Source organism: Mauremys reevesii, linkage group 8 (assembly GCF_016161935.1).
Source record: "Mauremys reevesii isolate NIE-2019 linkage group 8, ASM1616193v1, whole genome shotgun sequence".
Lineage (NCBI taxonomy): Eukaryota > Metazoa > Chordata > Testudines > Geoemydidae > Mauremys > Mauremys reevesii.
In genome coordinates, this window is record NC_052630.1 from 59,804,483 (window position 1) to 59,817,828 (window position 13,346).

General features: G+C 39.0%; 1 protein-coding gene across 6 annotated transcripts in view; it reads right to left on the minus strand.

Annotated features, from left to right (window-relative positions):
* Positions 1–13,346, minus strand: part of BRINP3 (BMP/retinoic acid inducible neural specific 3) — a 331,852-nt gene that overhangs the window by 217,330 nt on the left and 101,176 nt on the right. The gene's annotated exons all lie outside the window — the stretch shown is intronic.

The following is a 13,346-nucleotide window of genomic DNA, read 5'->3' on the forward strand; positions in this document are numbered from 1 at the left end:
AAACATACACTCCTGCTAGCTCTCACTTGAGCTTGCATGCTAAAAATAGTGTAGACATGGTAGCATGAGAAATGCTTGTGGCAGCGTGGACTAGGTGCTCTGAATATGTACCCATGAGGTTCAGGTGAGTTTGTACTCATGGCAACTAGCCCTTTCTGTCAGTCACTGCTGCCTCTGCTACCATGTCTGCACTACCATTTTAGTGTGCTACCTCAGAGAAAGCTAGCTTGAGTATGCGTAACTGCCTGAGAATCACAACCCTAGCTCATAGTATAGATGTAGCCTTAAAGAGCTGCAAAATCATCATGGTGTGACCTGATGTCTCATCAATGATGTTACATGATTTACTTTGATTTCCAATGATAGGATGGATACATGGCAATGTAGTGTCAGAATGTCTCAGTATGATTATTTGGTGGTACTCTGCAACTTCATTGAATGATTAAATAACTCTGCCACTGTTCAAGGCTCCATCACTACTCTAGTAGAATTATTGCAAAAAAAAGATTCAATTAGCAACATATACCATGTCACTGAAATAACTACTTCCACAGGATAAACAGCATCATCCATGTTTGCAACACATTGTGATGTAGATCCTATGGAATTTGCTGAAAACTTAAGCACTGTTTGTTTCTGTAGGTTTATTTCTTGTTTTAGTGCAGTTTCTTTTGTCCAATTTAATGGTGACTTGCTTGGACACTGCTTTCTTTTGATATCACCTGGTGTACATTAGCTTGGGCTGCACCTGCAATATGTTATTTTTGGATTGCACCATGGTCCCCATAGACATGCATTGACATTGCTTTGTTTCTCTTGGCATCATATTGTAATTTCCCTAGACTTCAATGACATCATTTTGCCATAATAATTTGTAATTGTGATGACATTTTAACAGCAAGAAGCATTTGAATTACAATATCAAGATGATAAAATGACATACCTACTGTAAATGTTGAAAAACCAGTTTTCTAGCCTGGGTTTTTTTCCCCTGTGCAACGAAAATGACCTATTTGGACATGAGAACCCACTGGCTGTTTTTTGTTTTTTTAATTAGATAATTTTCTAGGGGAAGATACTACGACTCCTTAGGGGACTGATCCAAAGACCACTGAAGTCAGTGGAAGTCTTCCCATTGACTTTAATGGGTGTTAGATCAGGTAGAGACATACCTGCAGAATCAGACTCTAGGAACTGGAGAGGTGCAGACATGGGAAACTGAGTCCAAATTATCTGGTGCACCACACTGGGTATTTAGATTTAGCAAAAATTTCAGTATTGAAGTCATTGTTTACTTCTGTTACTAAAACAGAACCCTTTCTCTTCCATTTCCATACAGCTAAATCTAACAGCTGCTATTCTACTGATTGTATGTAATATAATGTGAACTAGAATGAGGATAAAATATGATAGCCATGGTGGGGGGATGCCTTTTAATTGTGAAGACTAATGCTTCTGTTATTTAAATAGAAATAAAATGATTGGTTTGAGTAAACCGGACATAGCAACCACTCCAAAGGTTTGTGGGCCATATTAGCAGTATGCATATGAGGATATGAGTAAATGGCAAATTCTTGTTAAGTGTATATAAATATTCTCTACTGTTTATATATAAACTTTTTCTATTAGCTTGTGTAGGAGTATTCTGCAGGGAGGCTGGGGAAACCTGCTGTATTAATTTAGATGGATTACATGGACTAATACTGTCCTATATTAAACAGTGTTAAACAAGTTCAGAGTTTGGTATTCAGAGGCCTTAGCTTGCTTAGTACCACCAATAAAAATAATTTAACCTTTTATTTAAGATATAGAAAAAGTAAAACAGTTAGCATTTCAAATGTAAAGTATTAAATATGACTTTCATTTTAACATCATTTCTTGTTTCCTTTCCCTTTAGCTGTCAGGGTTTTTTTAAATGGTATCAACTATGGCAATAACCGCCCTTTTGCAGAAAAGAGAAGTAAGTTGAAATGTGCTGCAACTGTTGTAGGTGCTGCTGTTCAAGTCTGATCCCCTTTCATCTCAGGCAGTGTTTGTGATTCAACTGGAGCTGGCAGGGGTGACAATGTCCTCTGGATCCCTTTCTCTACCATGTTCTGGTCAGGACATCCTTCAGGATTAGAACAAAAAGGGTTGGCCGGGGGGGGGGTGTCTCAGATTTCAAGCTGTGATGGGACACGTGTTTGTGCATGTCCTTTCTTCGTAGGTGTGGGGAAAGCAATCAACAAATTATTTTCTCCACTGATGTTCCATAATAGTTTGTCTGGTGTCTTCATTTGTTGGACACGAGAGGACACCTCTTCTGGTAAACTAGTATTTCACACCTGGTAATGCTTCTCTCCTGACTGTGGGCACTTCTGGTTGCATAGCAAACACTTCCACAGTTATGGAGCAAACACTTAAATATTACCTTATAACACAGAGGATGTATTAGATGTACATAGCTGTATTAGGTGAGAATAATGGATGCAGCAACTTACAAACCTTTCATAAAGTCAAAATTCTAAACTCATATCTATAAATCAAATACCTATTTTAACAATATGAACACACAGGTGAGCCACACTGGTTTCCAAATGTGCATTTGCCAGTGTTCAATGAGGAGTAGGGGCCTTGGCATGAGCTAGCACCTGGTCTACCAGTGTCATAACTTTGAGCTCTAACACCTGCTATCCATATTTTCATGCAGAAATCCAGGAGCCAGACAAATGGTGGTACTGAAAAAACAAAGACTGCAGCCATTATGTAGTGTATCATTGAATGTGAAATCTACCCTGAAGGTGCCACCTGTACAGGGGAGGAAGTGGTTTATTTTCCATGCAAGTTCAGCCTTTGGCTGCTATAATGTGACTCTAAACATGGCTATTGGTTCTGGCTACAGTTGGTATTTTTTAATGCTGTGGATACCTCTCCTTTAGGAATGGAATGAGGTCATCAATTCCTTTTATACTGGTCACTAAACAAGTGAATATCTGAAGATGTTTGACATGGTTGGGGTTTCATTTCTGAAGTCTGAAGAATGTATGATAAATATTGTACTTTGAAGGTTCATTCAGTGACCTGATTAGTAGGGTGGAAGGGAGCGTTGTCAGGAAGTTGCCTGTGGTAAGAATAATAATTACAGTTAAGCAAGATGAACTTCCCATGCTGGAAAACTGAATATAACTGAAAATACTGGAATTATTTTGTTGCTGTATTAATGGATTTGCTCCAAAACTCTCACCTTCAAAGACCAGGATAGCAGTGGGAATGTAAATGTAATTCAAATGTGTGGCCAACTCATTATATGCTAAAATAAACAGGTCTGCAATATGGCACTGTTCCTAGTGAAATCAACAATAAAGCTCTCATTGAATTCACTAGGAGCAGGTTGGAACCTGTACTACAACTAGGGAGCTTGCTCCTGAAAATGAATATCAGAGGTTTCCAATTTTTGTTGCCTGCTTTGTTATCCTGCATATTTGTTATTATTTCAGATCCAGTTATTTCAAAGTACATATGGACCAAAACTGGTGTCATTTATCTAAACCTCCTGAAGCTTAAAGCTTAAGATACCATAGGAATAAAAATCCTTACCACCCTAATTTGGCAAACACAAAACTTGACCACTGAGGTACTGTAGAATCAAAAGCCCTTGTTCCCATCTCTGCTTGCTATACTGAGAGATGTTGCTATATAAAATAATTAAATGAGACATTCTTTTTCAAAGCTAGAGTTCCCATCAAGGATGCATTTTGAGAATATGCTTCAAGGAAAGTAGCCATGTTTGCTATTGCTATTTTTCACCTTTGTAAAAGATAAAGATTTAATGTACTTTTTTATTATTTTAATAAGATTTCATGCCATACTTTCTGTGCAGATTATTTTCAGGCACTAAACACCAAGCCTAATTGTCAGTAAAACAGTCGTTTCTATGCTTTTACAAGCAAAGCAGATTGTTGAACAGAAGTTAATTTGAAACTGAGATTGCCTAAAATGACTAGAAAAATATTTTTTCCAATATAACTGAGAAACTATTTTTCTGAATTGTGTGTGTGTGTTTGAAATCCAGGATATTTTGCAATTTATCTGGATGACATAAAAGCATAAAATCTGGATGAAATTATCAGGTCCCCACTCCCCACAATGTTTTAGATCTATTAATATCTTAAAAGTTGCCAGTCACATGCAGTACAGTAGCAGTTCCCTATCAGACAGGAACTGAATACATTAGAAAACAATAGGCTGCCTTTAGGGTTTTCAGAGGCCCTTGGATATGACGGGTGTTCATTGTTTTGGTATCTGCCATTCCCAGAGGTGGCAGGTCCAAACATTAGTTATCCAGTGTGCTCACAGGGGTTCAAGTATTTTTATCTAGAAACAATGCATCTGCAATAAAGTACTTAGAGGAAAAAAAACATAGATTTGCACCCACAATGCAAGTGCAAATTATACTTATGCCAGAGTGTGCAGTCACAAGCAGAATCTCTGGGGACCATTGTATTAAAGTTTATGAATGCTCTACATATCACTGTGGGCAAATAATTGTATTCAGCTCCACAGGGGAGGGCTACCACAGCTCCTCCAGGAGTGGGTTGTATATAGTGGTTCAAATGTGTATCAGAGGCCCAATGAAATAAACAAGGGGATTTCTGCATAAGACTGCTGAGCTTAAATAGATTCAGGGCCCTCTTTCTGATCCAGCAAATGAACATGCCCTTTTTTTTCAAAAGGAGGGAAGGGGACAGTCCTGCTGAAAGGTTTGGAATTACTTTGGCCTGCCACACCTCTCCTTGCGGAAAATGGATGATTTCTTGTATGTTTTTTACTGTGTGCTTAAATCTTTGTATTTTTTTTAATATGCTTTCTCTGTATAATTTTGGCCTCTAAGTATACTTACTCTGCTTACGAAGGCTGTCTGGCTACTGGTAAGAGAAGTGTCATTGCCCTTGGAGAGAAACTAAGGAACATTTGTCAGACCTGCTAGGGACACTCACAGTAAAGTGCAGGGGCTGCTGCCTAAAACCCTCCTCAGACGAGAGTTGGATGCAGGTGCCTGTCTAGAGTGAGATGAAAGCTAGAGGCCTGAGATCTGAGGGCCATTCTTTGAGCTGGGTTTAGAGAGGCATTAAAGATGCAGTTATTCTGACACTGTGACAGTTCCCACAGAAAAGAGGCAGATCAAATCAAAATCTGGCCTTTGGAGACTGTTTCATGGTTGGAGTAGGAGGCTGGGAGTCAAGCTCCTGGGTTCTGTTCCTTACTGACATACTGTTTGATTATGTATATTACATTTGCCTCTTTGTGCCTTAGTCTACTCCTCTGCAAGGTAAGTATTATACATAGGCTACAGGATTCTACTGAGACTTAATTTCAATCAATGTTTGTAAAAAAAACTTTGAGATACTCACACAGAACCATAGAAATATAGGGCTGGAAGGGACTTCAAGAAGTCCTCAAATCCTACCCCCTCTGCTGAGACAGGACCAAGTAAACATAGACCATCCCTGACAAGTTTTTGTCCAACCTGTTTTTAAACACCTTTAATGATGGGGATTCCACAACCTTCTTTGGAAACCTATTGCAGAGCTTAAGTCTCTTAGAGTTAGAGAGCTTTTTTTCCTAATATCTAACCTATATCTCCCATGCTGCACTTTAAGCGCATAACTTCTTGTCCTAGCTTCAGTGGATGAGTAGAATGGGATAATTACTTCCCTTGTCTTACATACAACACTCCTGTTAGTATATCCCAGGAAGATATTATCCTTTTTCACAGCTGCATCATTTTATTGACTCATAATCTGTGATCCACTATAACCGCCAGGTCTTTTCAGCAGTACTACCACCTAGGCAGTAGTTCCCCATTTTGTAGCTGTGCATTTGATTTTTCCTTTCTAAGGCTATCTCTACACTACAGACCTTAAAGCAGCACAACTGTACCGCAAGAGATGCACTGCTGTAAGGTCTCCTGTGTAGCTGCTTTATGCCAGCGGGAGACACTCTCCAACCAACATAGCACTGTCCACATTGGTGCTTTGGTCAGTGAAACTTATGTCAGTGTGTTTTTTCACACCCCCAACCAACAAAAGTTTTGCCAACAAAAGTGCTACCGTAGACAAAGCCTAATTGAAGTATTTTGCATTTATCTTTACTGAATTTCACCTTGTTGAATTCTGACCAATTCTCCAATTTGCCAAGGTTATTTTTAATTCTAATCCTATCCTCCAAAGTGTGTGCAAACCCTCCAAGCTTTGTGGTACCTTCAATTTCTTTCAAGCATATGCTCCACTCCATTATCCAAGTCATTCATGAAAATATTGAATAGTACTGGAACCAGGACTTACCCGTGTGGGACCTGAGTAGATATACCCTCCCAGTTTGACAGTGAATATTGATAACTACTCTGGTCTTTCAACCAGTTGTGCACTCACCTTATAGTAATTTTGTCTAGACCACATATAAGAATGTTATTTGGAACTGGGCCTAAAGCCTTACTAAAATGAAGATATATCACATATACTCCTTCCCCTTTTTCCACTAGGCCAGTGACCCTGTCAAAGAAGGAAATTAGGTTAGTTTGGCATGATTTGTTCTTAACAAATACATGCTGGCCAGTCCTTATAACTCTTTCATCCTCCAGGTGCTTATAAACTGATTGAAAATATACTGGAACAAGTTATTAAACAGATGTCAAAGTTTGGCTGACTGTTCTATAATTCTCAGATTCCTTTTTGTTCCCTGTTTAAAGCTAGGTGCTATGTTTGTCCTTCTCCAGTCTTCTGGGACTGCACCCATCCTTCAGGAGTTCTCAAAGATAATTGCTAATAGTTCTGAGATTGCTTCAGCTAGTTCCTTAAGTACTCTACAATGAATTTCATCAGGCCCTTTTCACTTGAATACATGTAGCTTATTTAAATATTCTTTAACATGTTTTTTCCTTATTTTGGCTAAGGGTCAGATACTGATACCCTTCTCTTCCCCAGCCTGAGTAGCACCTTACTCTGCAAGTAAGCCCATTGAAGCCAGTGGGACTACTCATGGAGTAGGGTGATAATCAGCATGAATAAGGGTGTCAGAATTTGGCCCTAAATGGAAAATGGAACTGAGAATTTGCAGGAAAAGCTCAACCTAGTTAACTGAATTTCACCAAGAAGGATGTTCATATAATGTATGTTTATCAACAAATATGAGTGTAAGGACACTGAGCTATATTTTGGATTTAAATATATTCTCACACACCATCATTCACCTTGGATAAAAGGTACTGCTTTCTGGAAAGCTAAAGCATACTGATGTTTTAAGGCCTGACAGTAAACCTAAGGCAGCAGACAACAGGAAAATAATATCTATTTACATTAAGCTGCTTTTTGTAAAATTACTCCCACCCTGTATAGAATTTAAGCACATCATCAATGTGTTGGCAATTAGCTGCATCAATGGTTTTATTTTGAGGAAAAGCAGCAATCTGAAGAGGAGTTTATAAATTATTTTTTACAGATTGTTTTGACCTTTTTAGATTCCTGCTAAACTCAAGCTATCTGACAAAGCTTCATGACTCATTTTGCACCTGCTTTTTCAGGTGTATCACCCAGGTCTATTAGGAGAGCGAATCCATCCCTCATTATCCTTGGGAAACTGACACATCTGATGAATCAGAACTGACATCAGGAAGAATGCTTTCTTTCTTTCTATCTTATCTTTAATCGCTGATTTGTATGAAGCAGTGACACTTTATTGAAAATAACTGGAAACCACAGGTAGCTAATTCTATTGTTATTTGTGATGAAAGATGATTTTCTTTAGCTCTGCACAGACAATGAAGTGTTTCTGTTCAGCTACTGGTGTTGCAGTTTTACTCGTCACCTCTTATTATGCTAAGGCTTAGTCAGAGTCAGCATTACTACACATGCCAATTTACATCTATTGGTCCAAATTACCCATTTTTGTGAATATCTAACTGATGAGACAAACTGGTGACCAATATTTAGATGAGAAATATTTCTAGAAAATAATGATCAGAACTGTCTTTCATATATCGCTGCTCATATTGCTTGGAGAGTCATTTAGCATTTCATAAATAAACATAAGCTGTTTATATATCCTTCAAATGAACATCTTTAAAATGGATGATCTCATGGCAGACAAGTGTGCATCTTTTATGCTAAAAACGTCATCATACTTAGAAATCCCTTGCTCTAGCATATGATTGAGAGGGAAGAATTGTATTATGGTAAAAGCACTAGACTAGGATGCAGGAAATATAGGTTTAATTCCTGATTCTGCCAGAGACCTCCTATGTGACCTTGGGTGCAAATCTCTCTGTGCTTCACTCACAAATCTGTAAAATGGGGGTGATGATGCTTGGTTTCTCCTACTTTTGTCTGTTTTACCTATTTAGGTGGTAAGGTCTTCTGAGCAGGGTCTCTCTCTCTCTCTCTCTCTCTCTCTGACTGACTGTGTGTGCGCACAGAGCTTAGCACAATGAAAGCCTGATCTCAATTAAAGCCTCTAGGTTCCATCATAATACAAATAGTAATAATGCATCTTGAATACTTGAACAACTTGTTACTTATGGTAACAAAAAAAATCTGAATCAAGTGTTATAACATAGCTATAAATCTAGTATCCAAAACCTTTATAACAAATTCAGTTTCCCTCATAACTTGTATCGTGTTTCAGGGAAAAGTTTATGAATGATCTAGCCTCTTTTTAAGGCTCAGAGCACAGCAGTGTGTTAATGAGGAATGTCATTTTAGAAGGGCCTTCAGGTTAGATAATAATGGGAATCCCAAGTTGAAAAAGTGTAGGATGATTTCTTGGATTTGAGGGCAGTGTAATGTACTTATTAACCTGTTTTTATACTACAGCTGTTTACTGGCTGTAATGTCTGACCTTCTCAAGTATAAATATCTGTCACTCTAGTGACTGGGCCATTGAGAATACAAGCACTACTAGTTCATTTAAAAAATACTGACGTCCACAAATAATTAAGTGGATCTCATATGAAACTATAAGAGTGGGGAGATTCTCAGCAGGTAGCAGCTCAGATGAAGATTGTCTTCAACTCAGGGAAGATTACTATGGTGTAATTTGTATGTGATTCTGCTCTGGAGAAGTCCTTTTCTCTCAAGGCAACCTTAATATATAACTTGCATGACCAAAGTGTCACACATGTGCTTAAATTTAATTGATTTCTATTTTTAATGTGTTACCATTTTCCAAGTAATACCTTAAGCATATGCCCAACTGGGATGGATGTAAGTGCATGTTGAACATTAAACACACACACACACACACGCACACACACGCACAGACACACCCTTAACAAGTTGGACCCTGCTTCAGCAAAGTACTTACACAAGAGTTTAATACTCAACATGCACTTACATCCATCCCAATTGGAGATATATATCTTAAGAGCCAAGAGATATTTCAATTTATAATTGAAAATTTCATTACAAACTATATTTAGATTTACAATGTATTGCTGTTAATGCTTCAAAATGATGCTTGTGTATGGTTTAGTATTTAGGTTTCCATGTAAATACTGTTGTAAATAAACCATGGTATTTTGTATTTATAACCAGTGGGTGTTGCCTATTTAAACGTTTCAAAAGGGTCCTGTTAACTTGACAGATCTACTTTCAGAATATACTTAAGCCAGAGACAATATGGGCCACGGATGGGCATGTAGTGTAAAAGTAGTTAAGCCAAATTGGCACAAGTGACAGAGAGAGGTGTAGGCAACAGACCAGATTGGGGGGAGGGATAGCTCAGTGGTTTGAGCATTGGCCTGCTAAACCAAGGATTGTAAGTTCAATCCTTGAGGGGGCCACTTAGGGATCTGGGGCAAAAATTGGTCCTGCTAGTGAAGGCAGGGGGCTGGACTCAATGACCTTTCAAGGTCCCTTCCAGTTCTAGGAGATTGGTATATCTCCAATTATTACCAGATTATGGTACCTTTCTTCCATTCCACTGGTGATAAGGCATAATAATGCTGGCTTCCATAGCCCCCTACAGATTCCTCTTGCATAAGAGGAATCCCCAGGTGACATATAGCTGACATGATCAGTTCTGTGATACTCCTTTTGTTTGCCCCCAGCTCTGGAGTTAGGCTCAAGGGAAAGAGGGAGTGGCCAACTCTTACTCTGATCTGGCAAACCCCAGAGATTGGAATGGTCCCTTGAGACCCGGGGCAGCTGGGAACTTACTTACAGCAGCAAGGAGACTGCTCTAAATTGTGCTGGGCTTGAAAAAGTCCCATGCTTTCAGAGGAACTACTCATACAAATAAAATGAAGCACAGTTTTTAGAACTTTATTGGATTGAGGCCTTCAGTTCAACAGGCACCACTCACATGCATAAAGTTAAGCACATGCTTAAGTGTTTGCAGAATTGGAGCCTTATGTCCTATCTCTCATAAGTAACATAAGCAGTCTTTGGATCAAATAAATCACACACATACTCTCTAGTGGTTATAAAAAAACAAAAAGAAACCAGGACACTTTTCTATTTCCCACTCATTATTGGGGGGATGGGAGGAGACAGTTACACAATCTCTAATCATTTTACTGACTGTACTCTTCTATAAATTGCAGCTGTTTGGCAGCAGAGAAGTGCTATGTCTAATTAAGCCACTTTCCCAATTTCCACTTTAATCCAGTCATTGTTGGCATCACAAATGCTTTTTAGTCTTCCTTTGATACATACATCCTTATAGCAACTACTCTTTTCCTTTCTATCAGGTATATTCTTTTTCTTTGTACAGAAGATTTTTACAAGCATTGCATGATTTTATTATTCAGTATGAGATTGACAGCAGCAAGCAAGGCAAAATAGAAATGGATGGGCACTAAACTACCTACTAGACTCAGATTTCCTTCTGCTATATTTAACCTATTTGCTTCAGGAGATCAACCTGACTTGCAAATTAGACATGAAGATCAGACAGCAGGTATCAGGTTTTCAATTTATTTACATTGTTGGCCAGAAGGCAACAGGAACTTCTCTCCTCATTTTCCTGCAAATTGACAAATTGCAATTGGAAGATGCAGAGATTAGAACTAAAATAAATTCCTACTACACATGTGACATCAAATGCCCTTTGATCACTTGCAGAGGCTTCACCTCAACTGACAAGCTCACCTTTCTGTGTCAAAAATTAAAGCTTCTCAAATCTTTCCATCCAACTTTGCCCTCACCACACTGAATCTAAATTTCCTCAAGTACTTTTGCCAAATCAGCCTGGCTACTGGCCAACTGGCATTGAAAGATAACTAGTCTTCCTAGTGGTACTGATGGGCCTGACAGATGAAGTAAGAGACCTCTGCAATTAGGATTTGATATAATGCCCATTGAAGTCAGTGGAAAAATTCCCATTTAATTCAGTGGTCTTTGGATTGGGCCCTTAGTCAATTTGCAGTTTAGTGTCATAAATCTAGCAGAAAGCTGCTTTTATTATACCTTCCAGAATTCCTATTGCAGGTAGTCAGCTGGCAAAAAATAAGCCTTCTGTTGTTCAGCTGATGAATATGCCACTTTCCTTTTTCTATTCTGGAGTAGACAAATATCCTTGTGTTCAGAGGTTCCTTCTTCAATTCTTTCATAGGTATGGCCAAATGTCAAGTCAAGGTACAACCAAGGAATAGTCCAGATTCTGTTTATAAAATCCAGTTTCACAATAGAAAGAGCTGGTGTGGGTTAATAATCACTGTATTTCACTTGCTGCAAGGATATTCAACTGGGTGAACAATTAAAAAAATTGATGTCAGAGGACAGAGTTCTAAGTATTCAGCAACACAGAACAGGCAAAACTGTCCAGAATTTGAGCAGTTCCCCTTTAAATTACTAAAAAATGGAACAAAACTAAATACTTTTGTAAGATTGTAGAAATTGGAGTTGAAAGTGTTCAGGTTGTTGATCACACTTTATGGCCTTGGCTACACTGGCGCTTTACAGCGCTGCAACTTCCTCGCTCAGGGGTATGAAAAAACACCCCCTTAGCGCAGCAAGTTACAGCGCTGCAAAGCGCCAGTGTAAACACTGCCCCAGTGCTGGGAGCGCGGCTCCCAGTGCTGTAAGCTAATCCCCTGGGGGAGGTGGAGTACCTGCAGTGCTGGGAGAGCTCTCTCCCAGCACTGGTGCCACGACCACACTCACACTTCAAAGCGCTGCCGCAGGAGCGCTCCCGCGGCAGCGCTGTACGGCTGCAAGTGTAGCCACTTTCTCCACATCACTCATGATCTTATATACCTCTATCATATCCCCCCTTAGTCTCCTCTTTTCCAAGCTAAAGAGTCCTAGCCTCTTTAATCTCTCCTCATATGGGACCTGTTCCAAACCCTTAATCATTTTAGTTGCCCTTTTCTGAACCTTTTCTAGTGCCAGTATATCTTTTTTGAGATGAGGAGACCACATGTGTGCGCAGTATTCGAGATGTGGGCGTACCATCAATTTATATAAAGGCAATAATATATTCTCAGTCTTATTCTCTATCCCCTTTTTAATGAATCCTAACATCCTATTTGCTTTTTTTGACCGCCTCTGCACACTGCGTGGACATCTTCAGAGAACTATCCACGATGACTCCAAGATCTTTTTCCTGACTCGTTGTAGCTAAATTAGCCACCATCATATTGTATGTATAGTTGGGGTTATTTTTTTCCAATATGCATTACTTTACTCCAAAGGTAATAACAAAATGTTTTTTAAGTACATCAGAAGCAGGAAGCCTGCTAAACAACCAGTGGGGCCCCTTGATGATCGAGATACAAAAGGAGCACTTAAAGACGATAAAGTCATTGCGGAGAAACTAAATGGATTCTTAGCTTCAGTCTTCACGGCTGAGGATGTTAGGGAGATTCCCAAACCTGAGCCGGCTTTGGTAGGTGACAAATCTGAGGATCTGTCACAGACTGAAGTGTCACTAGAGGAAGTTTTGGAATTAATTGATAAACTTAACATTAACAAGTCACTGGGACCAGATGGCATTCACCCAAGAGTTCTGAAAGAACTCAAATGTGAAGTTGCAGAACTATTAACTAAGGTTTGTAACCTGTCCTTTAAATCGGCTTCGGTACCCAATGACTGGAAGTTAGCTAATGTAACGCCAATATTTAAAAAGGGCTCTAGAGGTGATCCCGACAATTACAGACCAGTAAGTCTTACGTCGGTACCAGGCTAATTAGTCGAAACAATAGATAAGAATAAAATTGTCAGACACATAGAAATACATAAACTGTTGAGCAACAGTCAACATGGTTTCTGTAAAGGGAAATCGTGTCTTACTAATCTATTAGAGTTCTTTGAAGGGGTCAACAAACATGTGGACAAGGGAGATCCAGTGGATATAGTGTACTTAGATTTCCA